A 13,685-nucleotide genomic window follows, 5' to 3' on the forward strand; every position below is an offset into this window, starting at 1 on the left:
CAAAAACAAGAGTACATACATACTGTATATATGTACATTTATAAAAAATTCCAGAAAATGCAAGCTAATCTACAATGACCAAAGCAGAGTCAGCAGTCACCTGGAACCAAGTAGAGGGTGAAGAGGGATGGGTCACAAGGGGCATGAAGAAATATTTGAGGGTGACAACCATGTTTATTATTTTTCCTTTTTCCTCATAAACATTCTCTTTAATAGATAAGCTTACAATTGGTGGCAACTTTTTGTAGAGTAGAAAGCTTTTGCAATATATTGTCTATATTTAAAGCTTGTTTATCTTTCTGAAGAGAGAATTTCTAAGACTAATGTGTACTGAGGCTAAGAAATTTAAGAAACTAGATAAGCTACTAGTTACTAAAATTGTTTAACTTGCTAGTTGTAGCTTGTTAAGTTAAAGTTATATTTTTGGTTTGAGAAGGATCAGTAGTGATAAAGATTATCCAAAATAATGAGTCATGCGATATTTGGGCTTTAAAATGATACCATACTCCTAAAAATACCAACTTTTATCTCTGAGGAATTGGTCAAGTGTAAATACATGTTTTACATTATGTGTTTGCCTATCTAGTTTATTTCTTTATTTCTTTTTTTTTTTTTAAGATTTTATTTATTTATTTGACAGAGAGAGACATAGCGAGAGAGGGAACACAAGCAGGGGGAGTGGGAGAGGGAGAAGCAGGCTCCCCGCAGAGCAGGGAGCCCGATGCGGGACTCGATCCCAGGACCTGGGATCATGACCTAAGCTGAAGGCAGTCGCTTAACCAACTGAGCCACCCAGGCGCCCTATCTAGTTTATTTCTTACAATAGTCTTTGAAACCTATCACCATAACAGGGTTTAGTTTACAGAGGGACTTATGTCATGGACCACAGCCATCAAGCACCCATTCACATGAGACATCTCAGTCACCAGTACCTTCTTTCTGTCATCCTATCTGATAGCCACACTCTCCACCCTCAAGAAAACAGTCGTTTTCATAACCAATTCCCAGACTATCAGGTCTGTCAAACTTCAGCACTCGTTGTGCTCCATCCATCACTCCCCACCCCCACCATACAGATACACACTTCATTATATATTGGTACACACATTAAGCAAACTTAAGGAATTTAAAATGTCATTCTAATATCAACTAGCTCTTTAGAAACTTAAGTAAGCATAAGGTCACACCGAGGGCTTGTTGCTTAATGCAGATTTTGACGCCTACTCCCAGAACTTTTAATTTTATAGTTCTAGGTGAGGAATTGGCATTTTTATTTTGAATCTTTGACATTTTAATTATTATGTGCATGGTGTGGACCCCCTTGGGTTCATCTTGTTTGGAACTCTCTGTGCTTCCTGAATCTGGATGTCTACTTCCTTCCTCAGGGAAATTTTCAGGTATTATTTCTTCAAATAAGTTTTCTTCCCCCTTACTCTCTTCTCCTTTGTAGGGATTATGGGATCCTTATAATGCAAGTATTTGTTCACTTGATGTTGTCCAAGACATCCCTTAATCTATCCTCATTTTTTTAAAAAAGATTTTTATTTACTTATTTATCTGACAGAGAGAACAAGAGAGCACAAGCAGGGGGCAGAGCAGAGGGAGAGGGAGAGGCTCAGTCCCAGGGCCCTGAGATCATGACCTGAGCCGAAGGCAGACACTTAACCATCTGAACCACCCAGGTACCCCCTTATCCTCATTTTTTAAATTATTTTTTCTTTTTGCTGTTCAGCTTGGGGGCTTTCCATTACCCTATCTTCCAGATTGTTGGTCTGTTCCTCTGCATCCTCTCATCTACTGTTGATTCCCTCTAGTGTATTTTTCATTTCAGTTACTATATTCTTCAACTCTGATTTGTTCTTTCTTATACTTTCTATCTCTCTGTTGAAGTTCTCACTGAGTTCATCCACTTTTCTCTCTAGTCTAATGAACATCTTCATGACCATTAGTTTGAACTCTTTATCAGATAGATTGCTTATTACTGTCCCATTTAGTTCTCGTTCTGAGGTTCTGTCTTGTTCTTTCATTTGGGGAATATTCCTCTGTCTCCTCATCTTGCTCGACTTTCTGTTTGTTTCTATGAATGGAACAGCTACTTCTCCTAAACTTGAAGAAATGATCTTGTGTATGATCATCCCCTCTCTAAACTATGTGTGCCAGGTGACTTTGGCTGGCTGGAGTTGTGGCTGGCATGGCTCGGGGTCCTGGGATACTCTGTGCTGGGGCTGCCTTGGTGGTATGGCTTGAGCTCAAGTGGGCACAGGCCAGGGCTCTCTGTATTGAGGGCACCCTGCGATGACAGCTGAAGCTGAAGTGGGTGCAAATGGGGATATCCCAGGGTGCTCCCTGCAGGGGTGACCTGGCAGGGCAGCTGAATCTGAGGCATGTGTGGGCCAAGGTAGGATGTGGGCCAAGGGATCCTGAGGCACTCTCTGCAGGGGTTGCCCTGACAGGGCAGCTAGAGCTGAGGCAAGCATGGGCCATGAGATCCTGGGGTGCTCTGTTTTGGGGGTACCCCAGCAAGTCATCTAGAGTTGAAGTGGTGTTGGCCTGGAGTATTCTGGGTATACTTTGCATATGTGTCACCTTGGCGAGATGGCTAGAGCTGTGGTGAGGGCTGACCAAGGATGTCCCAATAAGCTGGGGCTGCCTTGGTGGGACAGCTGGGACTGGTGTGGACTAGGGGCCTGGGTGTCACTGATATGGTAGCCTGGCTATGAGACCCAGAACTCTGCTCCCATCTCAAAGTGGAGGGGTAATGTAAACCATGATGCCTGCCAGCCCCTCTAACCCAGAGAGAGTCCCAGCAGCTCCCTTACCATTTGGCAAGGCTCTAGGGTTGGTTCTTCTATGTTCTAGTTGTTCTTTTAAAGCACACCTGTTTTTCCTATGCCCTATAGCATTTGTGGCTGGCATGGGCCAGGGGCCTGGGGCCCACTGAGGTGGCAGGCTGGCTATGCCACCTGGACTCCTGCTCCTGTCTGCACTATCAAGGTAGAGGACAAATATAAACTGTGGCACTAACTCCTCTGACCTGGAAAGAGTTCCAGCAGTTTTCCTGCTGTTTGGCAGGTTTCTAGCAATGGGTCCTTTATATTCCAGTTGCCCTTTTAAACCAAGGGGTTTTTTTATTGTTGTTTTTGTTTATTTTTCTGAGCCCCAGCACAGATGAATCTGCTCACAATCCCTCAGTACTATCCCTCCTGACTACAGTTCACCATGAGGGCAGGGTTTCCTCTTTTTTACCCTGTCTCTGTCTCTCTTGCCATTCATTCTCTATTTGTTCTCTTTTCTGTCTATCTTCTTCTTTGGGAGGAATACTCTATAAACAGGTATAGATTTGGTGTGTCCATGGAGGAAGTGAGTTCAGGGTCTTCCTAAGTCGCCATCTTGGGCTGGAACTCTGGTAACATGTTTATTAGCTCTGTCCTTAGATCAACATTTTCCCTAACAGACTCTTCTCTTCTATTCCTTTATTGCCACACATCTGGTATCATCTCTTTGCATATAAATTCCAAATAGTTTTCTCTAGCCTCAACCACCCTTTTCATTTCTGTAAGGCTTTTCAATTATCAGCTTGACTTGGGTTCAGTGCCAGTCATTTTGAACTTTTCCCTTCTCTGTGCCCATCAATCCTTTGTTTAGACTTTTATTACATCCTTTGCTTCTTCCCATGTCTACTTTCACCTCCCTGGCTCAGGCTCTTGCTTTCAAAAAAAGCAACATGAGTGAAGAGAGACAAGCAATGGGAGATCAGAGAAACCTTCACAATGGGACTAGCATGGAACTCAGAACTTGAAAGATATTCTCCTTAAGCAGAAAAAATTATTCCAAAATAATGGAACATCATCAATAAAGGTACACCAGGCATAGAAATGCCTGGCATCATTAAAGAAAGGCAAGGAATCTGATGGGGCTTTCAGGTTGGGTATGTATAGCTATCCTCAGTGATTAGGCTGGACAAGTATGTTCATTCCTGGAAGATTTTGAATTTCATTCTGTAGCCAGTGGAAAAATACAGACTCATGTGGCAAGAAAACCTGTTACAAACTATGTGATAGTTGAGAAACAAATCATGTGAGCATTAACTATGGCACTAGGAATTGATATACAACATATTTTTTTCTTAGAATCAATTGCTTTTGTGGCTAGTTGCTTGTGGGAGTGGGAGGAATAGGAGACGAAGGTACCAGAGATGACTCTGAGTTTGGTACCCTGGATATTTAAAAGCATGATTAACCTAGAGGAGAAACACAAATTAAATTTTGTGTTTGTGAATGACAGTAGAGTTTAGTCTTAGGCATGCAGAGTGTGATGTGTCAGTGGGATATACAGGTGGAGGTGTCCAAGACACATTATTACCTCTGTGAGGATGATCTTCTTTTTTTTGTAGTTATAATTTTTTTTAAGATTTTATTTATTTATTTGACAGAGAGAGAGATAGCGAGAGCAGGAATACAAGCAGGGGGAGTGGGAGAGGGAGAAGCAGGCTTCTCGCTGAGCAGGGAGCCCACTGTGGGGCTCGATCCCAGGACCCTGGGATCATGACCAGAGCCGAAGGCAGATGCTTAACGACTGAGCCACCCAGGCGCCCCTGAGGATGATCTTATAGAAAATCCATTCCTAGCTCCCTGTTGGATATATGGTTTTTATTTATATGTTCCATCAACACAAAGACAACCTGTCTGGCCCCGAGCCCATCATGATTACCTTGCCACAACCATCTTCACCTTCCCACTGCCTCATTTTGGTACATTTTCATTTCCCAAACTCCTTATCTACTATCTAGGAGTTGTTTTCAAATCGTCTCCCTCCCTTGATGCTCATATTTACTTAGGCATCAAATTTTTAATGATTTTTCTTTTATAGTGTCTCTCATGTCCACATATCTTCTGTCTCTTTTAACTCTATTGTCTAATTCTGGTCATTTTTTATTCCTTAATAATCACCTCCTAACAAGACCCCTCCTCCAGCCTGTGCCCTTACAACCCATTCTGTCTACCACAATAAGGTTACTCTTCCTAAAAACCCCAGTTGATCTTGTCACTCCCTTTCTCACAAACTTTCATTGACTTTCTGTCATCAGTAAGAGAAAATTCAAATTCCTTAATATTATAAGATTCATAATATATCTACTCTAGCATTCTCTCCAGCCAAACTGATCTATTTGCATCCAGGAACCTACTTTTCTCTCTCCCAGGCTTGCTTCATCGCCTGCAATTGTATTGGAAGTGTGTGGAGGATGAAAGATACATTTATAGAAATATTTTGAAATGTAAGACAAGAAGGGCTTAGTATCCTGGCCAAGTCTCAGATGGGACCCTATTGAATATACCTAGCTAACCTGCCATGCTAGTGGGCTCCAATCACAGCTCTAACATCTAGGGAAGAGAAGGAAAAAAGAAAAGAAGAGGAAATGAGGGAAGAAAGAGGAAATAAAAGAAAAAGATGCATAGGAGTTAGCCAGGAGTGATGCAAATATCAGAGTTCTAAATAACAGTCTTTATAAACTTAAAAGCGATTATCCTCTTGTCTCTGAGCTTTTCAAGGGTAGAAACCAGATCTTGATTCTCTCTGTCTCCCAGCACTGAGCAAAGCCTGGGACATAGATGCTGCTCAGTAAGCAATTTTTAAATCACTTGTCAGCAATTGACTTGTCTTCTTCAACTAAAAGATCTCAATTCCTTCACTATTCCCTCAGGTTGTGTTTTGTAATTGTAAAAATTTCTTTTGCTTTTCGGATACTTTTTCCAAGATGTCCAGAACAATATTGAAGGAAAAAACATAGAACTCGAAAGAGTGTTTAAAATATGGTATATAATGGGGAAAATTGATTTACTCCACCATAGTCTTATTTTTTAGTACATTTTCAGAACCGTACTTGACTTTCTGTCTCATTTCCAGCTTATGAGCAACTTTAACCATTAACTCATTCCAGCAACAATTATTCACTGCTAGTCACTGCCCTTGCTATGCCGATATAATGTTTTCCCTCTTAATAAATGTATTACTCTGTGCTAGTTGCTAATGAAGTTCATTCTTTTTGCCTCCACCTCTTCTCCATCTTGCCAGACCATTTGGAATTCTAATCCTGTCCTGGATGCTAGCCCTCCTAACTGACGATGGGTGTCATCTGCTAACAGCATGTATCATCTGTCAGCTTTAGGAGCTTATTTTCTGTTCTATCCATGTAAATCATTGATGAAATATTAAAGAATCAGCCCCAGAATGGAATCCTGTGGGACATGATTTCTAATATCTCTGAGTTTGACATGAATGCCATTGATAATGAACTTGTTGTAAGACTACCTACCACAGAGCTGCATTTCTCCAGTGTGTTCGTTGAATGCATTCTTGGAGAAGATAATCAAAAGTCTTTCTGGGGCCAAATAGCTATGGAAAAGTTTAGGGAGAAACTTAGCACACTGACTGCCTGTTTTTCTGCTAGGCACTTTATCTATGTTAATTTAATTAATCCTTCCATAACTCTACAAGGCGGTATAGTATAGTAGTTAACACCATGGTTCCTAAGGTTAGACTGCCTGAGGTTGAATTTGTACTCCATCACTTAGAGCTATCCGATCTTGGCAAGCTATGGAAATTCTCTGTGCTTTAGTTTTACCATCTGAAAAATAAGGAGAATAAAATTCACCTCGGAGGATTTTATTGAAGATTCCATTGCATGTAAAGCACTTAATCAGTGTCTGGCACATAGAGAATCTTCTACAAATCTTAGCTGTTATTATTATTATCCCATATTCAAGTTGAGGAAACTAAGGCTGGTTTGTAGTGGAGCCAAGATTTGAGACCCAGTGGTGTCTGATTCCAATTCGTAAGCTCTTTCTACTCTATTAGGCAGACTTTTACATTTATATCCCATGTATTTTCAAGAGACTGTGAAAATGACCAGAGCAATCAGAAATACATTTGATTTTACCAAAAACTTTATAATTTAAGCCAACCTTTTTTTGGTGGGAGGGTTTATATTTGATTAAAACCTTTTTAAAAGATAAGTTATTTTATGAGAAAAACAATCAACCTAAGTTTAAAATAAAAATCATAAAATCTTAGGTTTGAAAAACTATAGGGATCATCTAATTGAAGCTACTAGCTAATAAGAGACTCCTGGGAGTTTTTTTTCTTCTTACTTTTTTTTCCTAGTTACATAAGTGGTAAGTGCTCAGCATAGAAAACTTGGAAAACCCTGAGAAGCCCAGAGGAGGAAAATCACCCATAATTCAAACACTAATGGTAATCACTATTAATGTTTTCACATATGTACGTTTTAGTGTTATTCTTCCATAAACAAATTTTTTTTTTTTTTTACAAAATGGCATCACAATATATATGCTACAGGTTTTTTCCACTTAGTAACAGATTATAAGCATTTCCCATGTCATCATTTTATTGATTTTTTAACATCTGTAAACAATGTAAAAAAAATAAGTCATATGAGAGTACCATAATAATCTAATCCCCTATTGTTGGACATTTAGGTTGATTCTATTTTTTTTCCTACTATTATAAATAAAACTGTCATGAAGAGCCTTGTATTATGTTGTTGCATAATTCTCTCATTATGTACAAATCCTTTTTATCCTTAACAGATGGTTAGCCAGCCTCTGTTTGATCACTTCCAGTAACAGGGAGCTCACTTCTTTGCCAGACAGCTCATTCCATTTATGGACAACTCTAATTGTTAGAAAGTTCTTTATTTTTAACCAAAATCTGTTCCCTTTAACTTACACTCATTGATTCTAGTTTTGTGGTTTGGAATTACCCAAAGCAATCTTTCCTTTTTGTACTTGGCAGCCCATCAAATACTTGAAAGAGGCCGTAGTGAAACTCCCTAAGTATTCTCTTCCTGAAGATAATTATCCATGCTTATGAATCTTATGATAAAAAAGGATGAGGAACTGGTAGCAGTAGGGGGTTCCTCATGAAAGCTATACATTTGGTAACATAATATTTCCCTTTCTGCTTTGGCCTACTGGAAGCTCAGAGCCTAATTGGTTGCCCCATCTTTGTAACCGTATAACCTTACCATACACATATATTAGCACTATCTTTGCCCTTAGGTCCGGTAGGTCTATATTTTTCTGGCTATTATATTTCCTTTAAAAAAAGTACTGAAGTGGATTTCTCTAAGCTCTGTACCTCCATGGTACAAGGTATATTAGGATGAAAAAAGTTTCTCTATTTCTTTTAGCCATTCTGTGTATGAAATTAGTTGACATTTGGGTCCCCTCCCACCCTTTAGTATACACACATGTCTTTTACTCCCCAAAGCTACCAGAACAATGGAAGAGTTTTAATTCCCTGCCCCTTCTCTCTGTTGGAGAAGCTTAATGGAATGGGAGAATAGAAGGTCATCTCAATCCTCCTGAATCATTAGTTCCTATCACATTGTCAGTATCTCTTCTGTTGTCCAGCAACACCATTTTCTGCTCTTGAAAGAAATTAGAGAATATGTCTTGCTAGCCCTCAGATCACTGATGAACATACGTGTGACACTGCGGAATGGGTAATCCTCCCCACAGTACCTCTGAGAGGACAGTATCGTTATCCTCATTTACCCTAAGAGAGCAGAGGCCCAAGAGGCGAGACTTGAACCCAGGTCCCTCTAACTCTGAATCTGAGAGCCCATCCCGGTCCCTAAAAGGCACGGACTTCAGACGAGCTCCGGACTGAGTCAGGCCACAAGGATTCCACTACCATTGGACAGGAGGCAGGCGACTCTGCATGTTCCTCCTTTCATTCAGGAATCCAGCTCTGATTATCCTCTTCCCACAGAGAGAAGTGTGGTGGCTGCCAGTTGCATATGGCTTGACGAAGATAGGAGAGGACATAAAGGCGGCCCCCCTCCTCTCAGTGCTCCTGGATGAGAATCAAGCAGATTGTTTCCTATTTGGAGGAAGTAGATGTGAGAAACCTAAGGCAGCAGGCAAACCTCAAATGGGTGAGAATAAAAAATACTCCCCCGACCCCCTTGGGAGGTTCTGCCTAGAGGAGCCAGGTGTGAAGGCACCGGGGCTGTCTGCGGGCCAGAGAGCTAGAATGCTTCTGCCCCAGGAGCTTCCTTCCTGAATATCCCCTCCTGAAGGGAGGCTGCGATTGCCTTCGGCCTCCCAGGAAGCCCTCTGCTGCTGGCAGGCTGGCCTGTGTAACAGCTCAGAGTTGAAACCCTCTTAAAAATAGCTCTGTTCCCTTCTGGGTTGAGCAACTCACACTTGAAAAGCTCTTTATTCTTTATAATGAATAGAGAGCAGGGACGTTTCATTGAAAAAGAAGAGCTATAATGCAAAATCAAGGCAGACTGAGGGTAGTTGTTCTTTTGAAGTGATGGACAGAGAGGCCTTCTGCACTCACGGCTTTCACAGGTATCAACCCTTTCCTTGGATTATTCCTGGAATAGAGGCATGGAGAGGCTTTTGAGCGGCTCTTGCTGTCAAAAGCGTGTGTGTGGCGGGCTGTATTTCAGGTGATGGTGTGAGCTAGAGACCAGCAGAGCAGCCTCGAGTTGAAATGTTGATCTAATTAATTGACTGAAGAAGCCCAAGACCTGAAAGGAAGGCGTAACTCTTTGCCATCCAGACCTCTAAGGTTCACGCCCATACCCTGGAAGGAGCGAGAAGGGCTGAAAATAAAAGGATGGGGTGCGAGGCCAAAGAGCTGATGCCTACCTTGGCAGGGAGCATCACCTTTGGATGTGTGCTGGGGAATCTTGTCTGTTGGAGAGGACAGATTCCTCAATGTACACCTTTCCCAGAAAGAAAAAGGAGAAAGAAGTTCAGAGGGAGAAATGAGATAAAACTCTTAGTCTAAAACGTCAAGTTTTATTTCAAAGTAATGTATTATCTTTAAAGCAAACGAAATGTAGCTCTCAGGATCCCACTGAGCCAGCGAACAGCTCTATCTCAGCTATTACTTGGGTCTCCCACTCTATATTCCAGGGTAAACATCTGGGAGGCGTGTGTTGCATTGGAAAGAGGGGCTGGACACCTGAATTAGGGTAATTAAAGCTAGTTATTGGGTAAAAAACTCCAGATCACAGGGTCTTAAGAAGTTCGTCTCTTCCTCACATGAAGTCCAACGTGGATAGTCCCAGTCAGGAAGCCATGCTGGACAGCTTGTGTCAAGTGGTAGCTCAGGGATCCTTCCATAATGGGATCTTCCAATCACCCTCCCGGCTTTGCAATCCTTTGCTTCCTGCCACTCAGACCAGAACGTGATTTAAGGTGATAATGGAGAGCCATGAGGACATCTTTAAAGGCCAGGCCTAAAAGTGGTGCCCATTACTTCAGCCAGACTCAGGCACTTGGCTCTGCTCAAATGCAAGGGGACTGGCAGAGAAGTAGAATTGACCTGTATACCCAGGAAGGACAGGTGAAATTGATATTGATGAAATTTAGCAATCTCTACCAAAATATCCAATATTCAGGCCACGTGATTTTGTTCTGTTGTTCTCTCTGTTCACTGCACAAGGTCCACAGAATCCAGGTGCTCTCTTTCCCTCTTGTGGTCTTGTTACTTCTCCTGGTAAAGGGCATTACAGACACATCAAATCCTAACCCTTCTCTGTCTGGGGAAAATCTCTTTCTCTTTCCTCTCTGATCTTTCTCTCAAACTCCTAGTGTAACCTTCTCAACATGCTCAGCTTTTCCCAGAAGATAGGAAACTAAGTTATACTGAAACAGCTTCAGATTCAGCCAACCAATGGCCCACTATCTTCTTCAAATGAAGGGAGAAGAAAAATAGAGAGAGCACAATACAAATCAATATTTCAATAAACCATCATGCCACCAAATTGCATGAGTTCACTGGCATTCATGAGACATTTGACTCAAGGCCTCTATAAACTTTTAAACTCAAGAACGCCATCTTTTCTTTAGACCTCTTTTACTCCCATCATAACAACAAGAAATCACTTTTTTTTCAGCATCTTTTTCATAAACACGGAACTGGTGTAATCACCATGAGGAGATAAAGAGTACATACAGAACACACATTTGAGATGAGGATGTTGGGCAGATGATTAGGCGGTCACCAGCTGGGCAAACTAATGCCACTTACCATTATGAGAGTGGGCCAGAGCCAGATGGCCAGCAAAGTAGCAAATTGTTACCGACCATGGATCTCTGAATCTCTCATAGACAGTTGACAACTTGGAGTGCCAATTGCTATGGTTTGTTTTAATTTTCTCAAGAGACAAGATCTGGTAGGAGTTCATCTGTTTGGTTTTTATGAATTCGAGTCTCTGGACCTTGGGAATTACATTCCATGGGATTGAAGGAAATCCAAGTGCCATTTGACAGCCTCAGAAATCTTAAAGAATTCGTGGTTCATAGGAGTGGCTACAAAAGAGAAGATATAGAGAAGTAGTTTGATTATCAGAAAGGGGAAAAGTGGGAATCATGGAAAATACAAATGTTTGCCTTGAAGGCTGCTTCATTTTAATACTCATCTAGATTTTACTAAATGGCAGATAATTCATGGTTTTTAAAAGAACATAATAATTGCTACGGACTGAGTGTACCCTCCAAAATTCCTATGTTGAAACTCTAATCCCCAGTGTGATAGTATTAAACTATGGGGCCTTCGGGTGGTAATTAGGTCATGAGGGTACAGCCATCATGATGGAATTAGTGTCCTTGAACAATCAAATGTGGAATGTTGTCTAAAATTGAGCTTTGGGCGCCTGGGTGGCTCAGTCGTTGAGCGTCTACCTTCGGCTCAGGTCATGATCTCAGGGTCCTGGGATCGAGTCCCACGTTGGGCTCCCTGCTCCGCGGGGGGTCTGCTTCTCCCTCTATCTCTGCCTGCCACTCTGTCTACTTGTGCTCTCTCTATCTCTGTCAAATAAATAAATAAAATCTTTTAAAAGAATAAAAAATAAAATAAATAAAATAAAATTGAGCTTTGTTTGGGGCACCTGGCTGGCTTAGTTGGTAGAGCATGAAACTCTTGATCTCAGGGTCGTGAGTTTGAGCCCCAAATTGGGTGTAGAGATTACTTAAAAAGTAAAAACAAACAAACAAAAAAAACATTTAATTGAGCTTTGTTTGGGAACAGACAGTTCTTAACAAATTGTTCCTACTTATCTAGATTCGGAAGCAATGGATAAATACATGTAGGTATCAACCAAACAGAGAAAAAACCCTAAGTCCCAGTTTTGGGTAAAACTGACAGAAGAACACCACTGTCCCCTAACAATTCCTAATATTTCAACCCTATCTGGTCATGGCATGGCTGGGCCACTGCAGGCCTCCCCAGAGGAGACAGCTCAGTGTTTGGTGGAGGAGAAGAGTTTTCTAGAGCAGAGGCAACTTCAAAGAACTCAGAGAGGACTCAGGTAGGCATTTTCAGCGACTTCTCCACAATTCACTAATCACCGATCATGAGTGGAGGTAGAGGGAGTGGATTAGAAGTGGCAGAAGTTATGAACCGGCCTTTTCTGGAAAGGCAAGAGTTCCTAACTGAGCCGCCAAGTCAGGACTGCTCAGAGAGGGCTACTCCTGGCAAACACTCTAGCGAACCGTCTTCTCTTATTGCTGCTGTTTCAGTCAATGCTTTGCCGTTTGGTTCATATGAAGATAGAGAAGGAATGTCTATCTTTTTTGAAGTTGATACCAAAATAGGAAGAAGAGTTGACATGACAAATGATGAAACCACAGTTAAAAATTACAACTGAGCTGCAATCAACTAAGCTGGAGTCTCCTAGATATAACTGAATAGCAATAAATATCAAGGCCTTTTGGTAAAAATGCTAAAAAGCAAACTCCATACACATGCAACTGCTCAGATACAGGGTGGAGACAGGCAGCTTTGACATCAATTTATATAAAAAATGTTCTAGGGGTTTTAATTTATCTGAGCTTAATATGACAACTCTTATGTGTCCGCTGAAAATGTTAATGCAGTCTCTATCTGCATTTGTTCAATAAATGATTGCTTAGAGTGTATGCTGTGGAAGGTACTGTGGTGAGTTCTGGGGGTTGGCAGTAATACAGTGTCTGGAGTAATCTGTCCAGTGAAGGGCACATACTTTAAGAGCAGAACTAATGAATTAAAATAGAGCATGGTTGGGTAGAGACTTAGTCCTATTTCTTTAGGTTTCCATGAGGCAAATTTTACTAACCCATGGGAACAATATTTGAGTATTTTATTGGTAAGAATCATTTTACCTGGAAATGACAGAAACACTGATATACCTAGCTTAAACAATAAGGAAATTTAGTTTCTTTTATAATTAAAAACAAAACAAAAAACCAAAGAGAGAGCCAACATGTTACCATTGGAGCTGGAGATCTATTTTTCTGCTCTTCTTTGAACTCTTCCAGCCTCTGTTTTCTTCAGACTGACTCTTCTTGTGGTTAGAAGGTGGCTCCCATCAGTCCTAGAACAAAATGCTTCCTCATTAGAAAATCTCTTTTCCAGGGCACCTGGGTGGCTCAGTCGTTGGGCATCTGCCTTCAGCTCAGGTCATGACCCCAGGGTCCTGGGATGGAGCCCACATCCGGCTCCCTGCTGAGCAGGAAGCCTGCTTCTCCCTCTCCCACTCCCCCTGCTTGTATTCCCTCTCTCGCTGTCTCTCTCTCTGTCAAATAAAAAATCAAAATCTTTAAAAAAGAAAGAAAGGAAGGAAGGAAGGAAGGAAGGAAGGAAGGAAGGAAGGAAGGAAGGAA

The 13,685-nt window shown here is 41.4% G+C and overlaps 1 long non-coding RNA gene across 8 annotated transcripts in view; it reads right to left on the bottom strand.

The window, feature by feature from the left end:
- Positions 1-9,816: 9,816 nt before the first annotated feature.
- Positions 9,817-13,685, bottom strand: part of LOC118012423 — a 34,645-nt gene continuing 30,776 nt past the window's right edge. For all 8 annotated transcript variants that reach the window (XR_004679702.1, XR_004679697.1, XR_004679700.1 and 5 more), the window contains 2 exons: positions 13,293-13,396; positions 9,817-11,354 (listed from right to left, as the gene is read on the bottom strand). This is a non-coding gene — a long non-coding RNA (uncharacterized LOC118012423). The remainder of the gene's footprint in view (positions 11,355-13,292; positions 13,397-13,685) is intronic.

This window comes from Mirounga leonina, unplaced genomic scaffold (genome assembly GCF_011800145.1).
Source record: "Mirounga leonina isolate KUSES-001 unplaced genomic scaffold, KU_Mleo_1.0 Mir_151, whole genome shotgun sequence".
Taxonomy (NCBI): Eukaryota; Metazoa; Chordata; class Mammalia; order Carnivora; family Phocidae; genus Mirounga; species Mirounga leonina.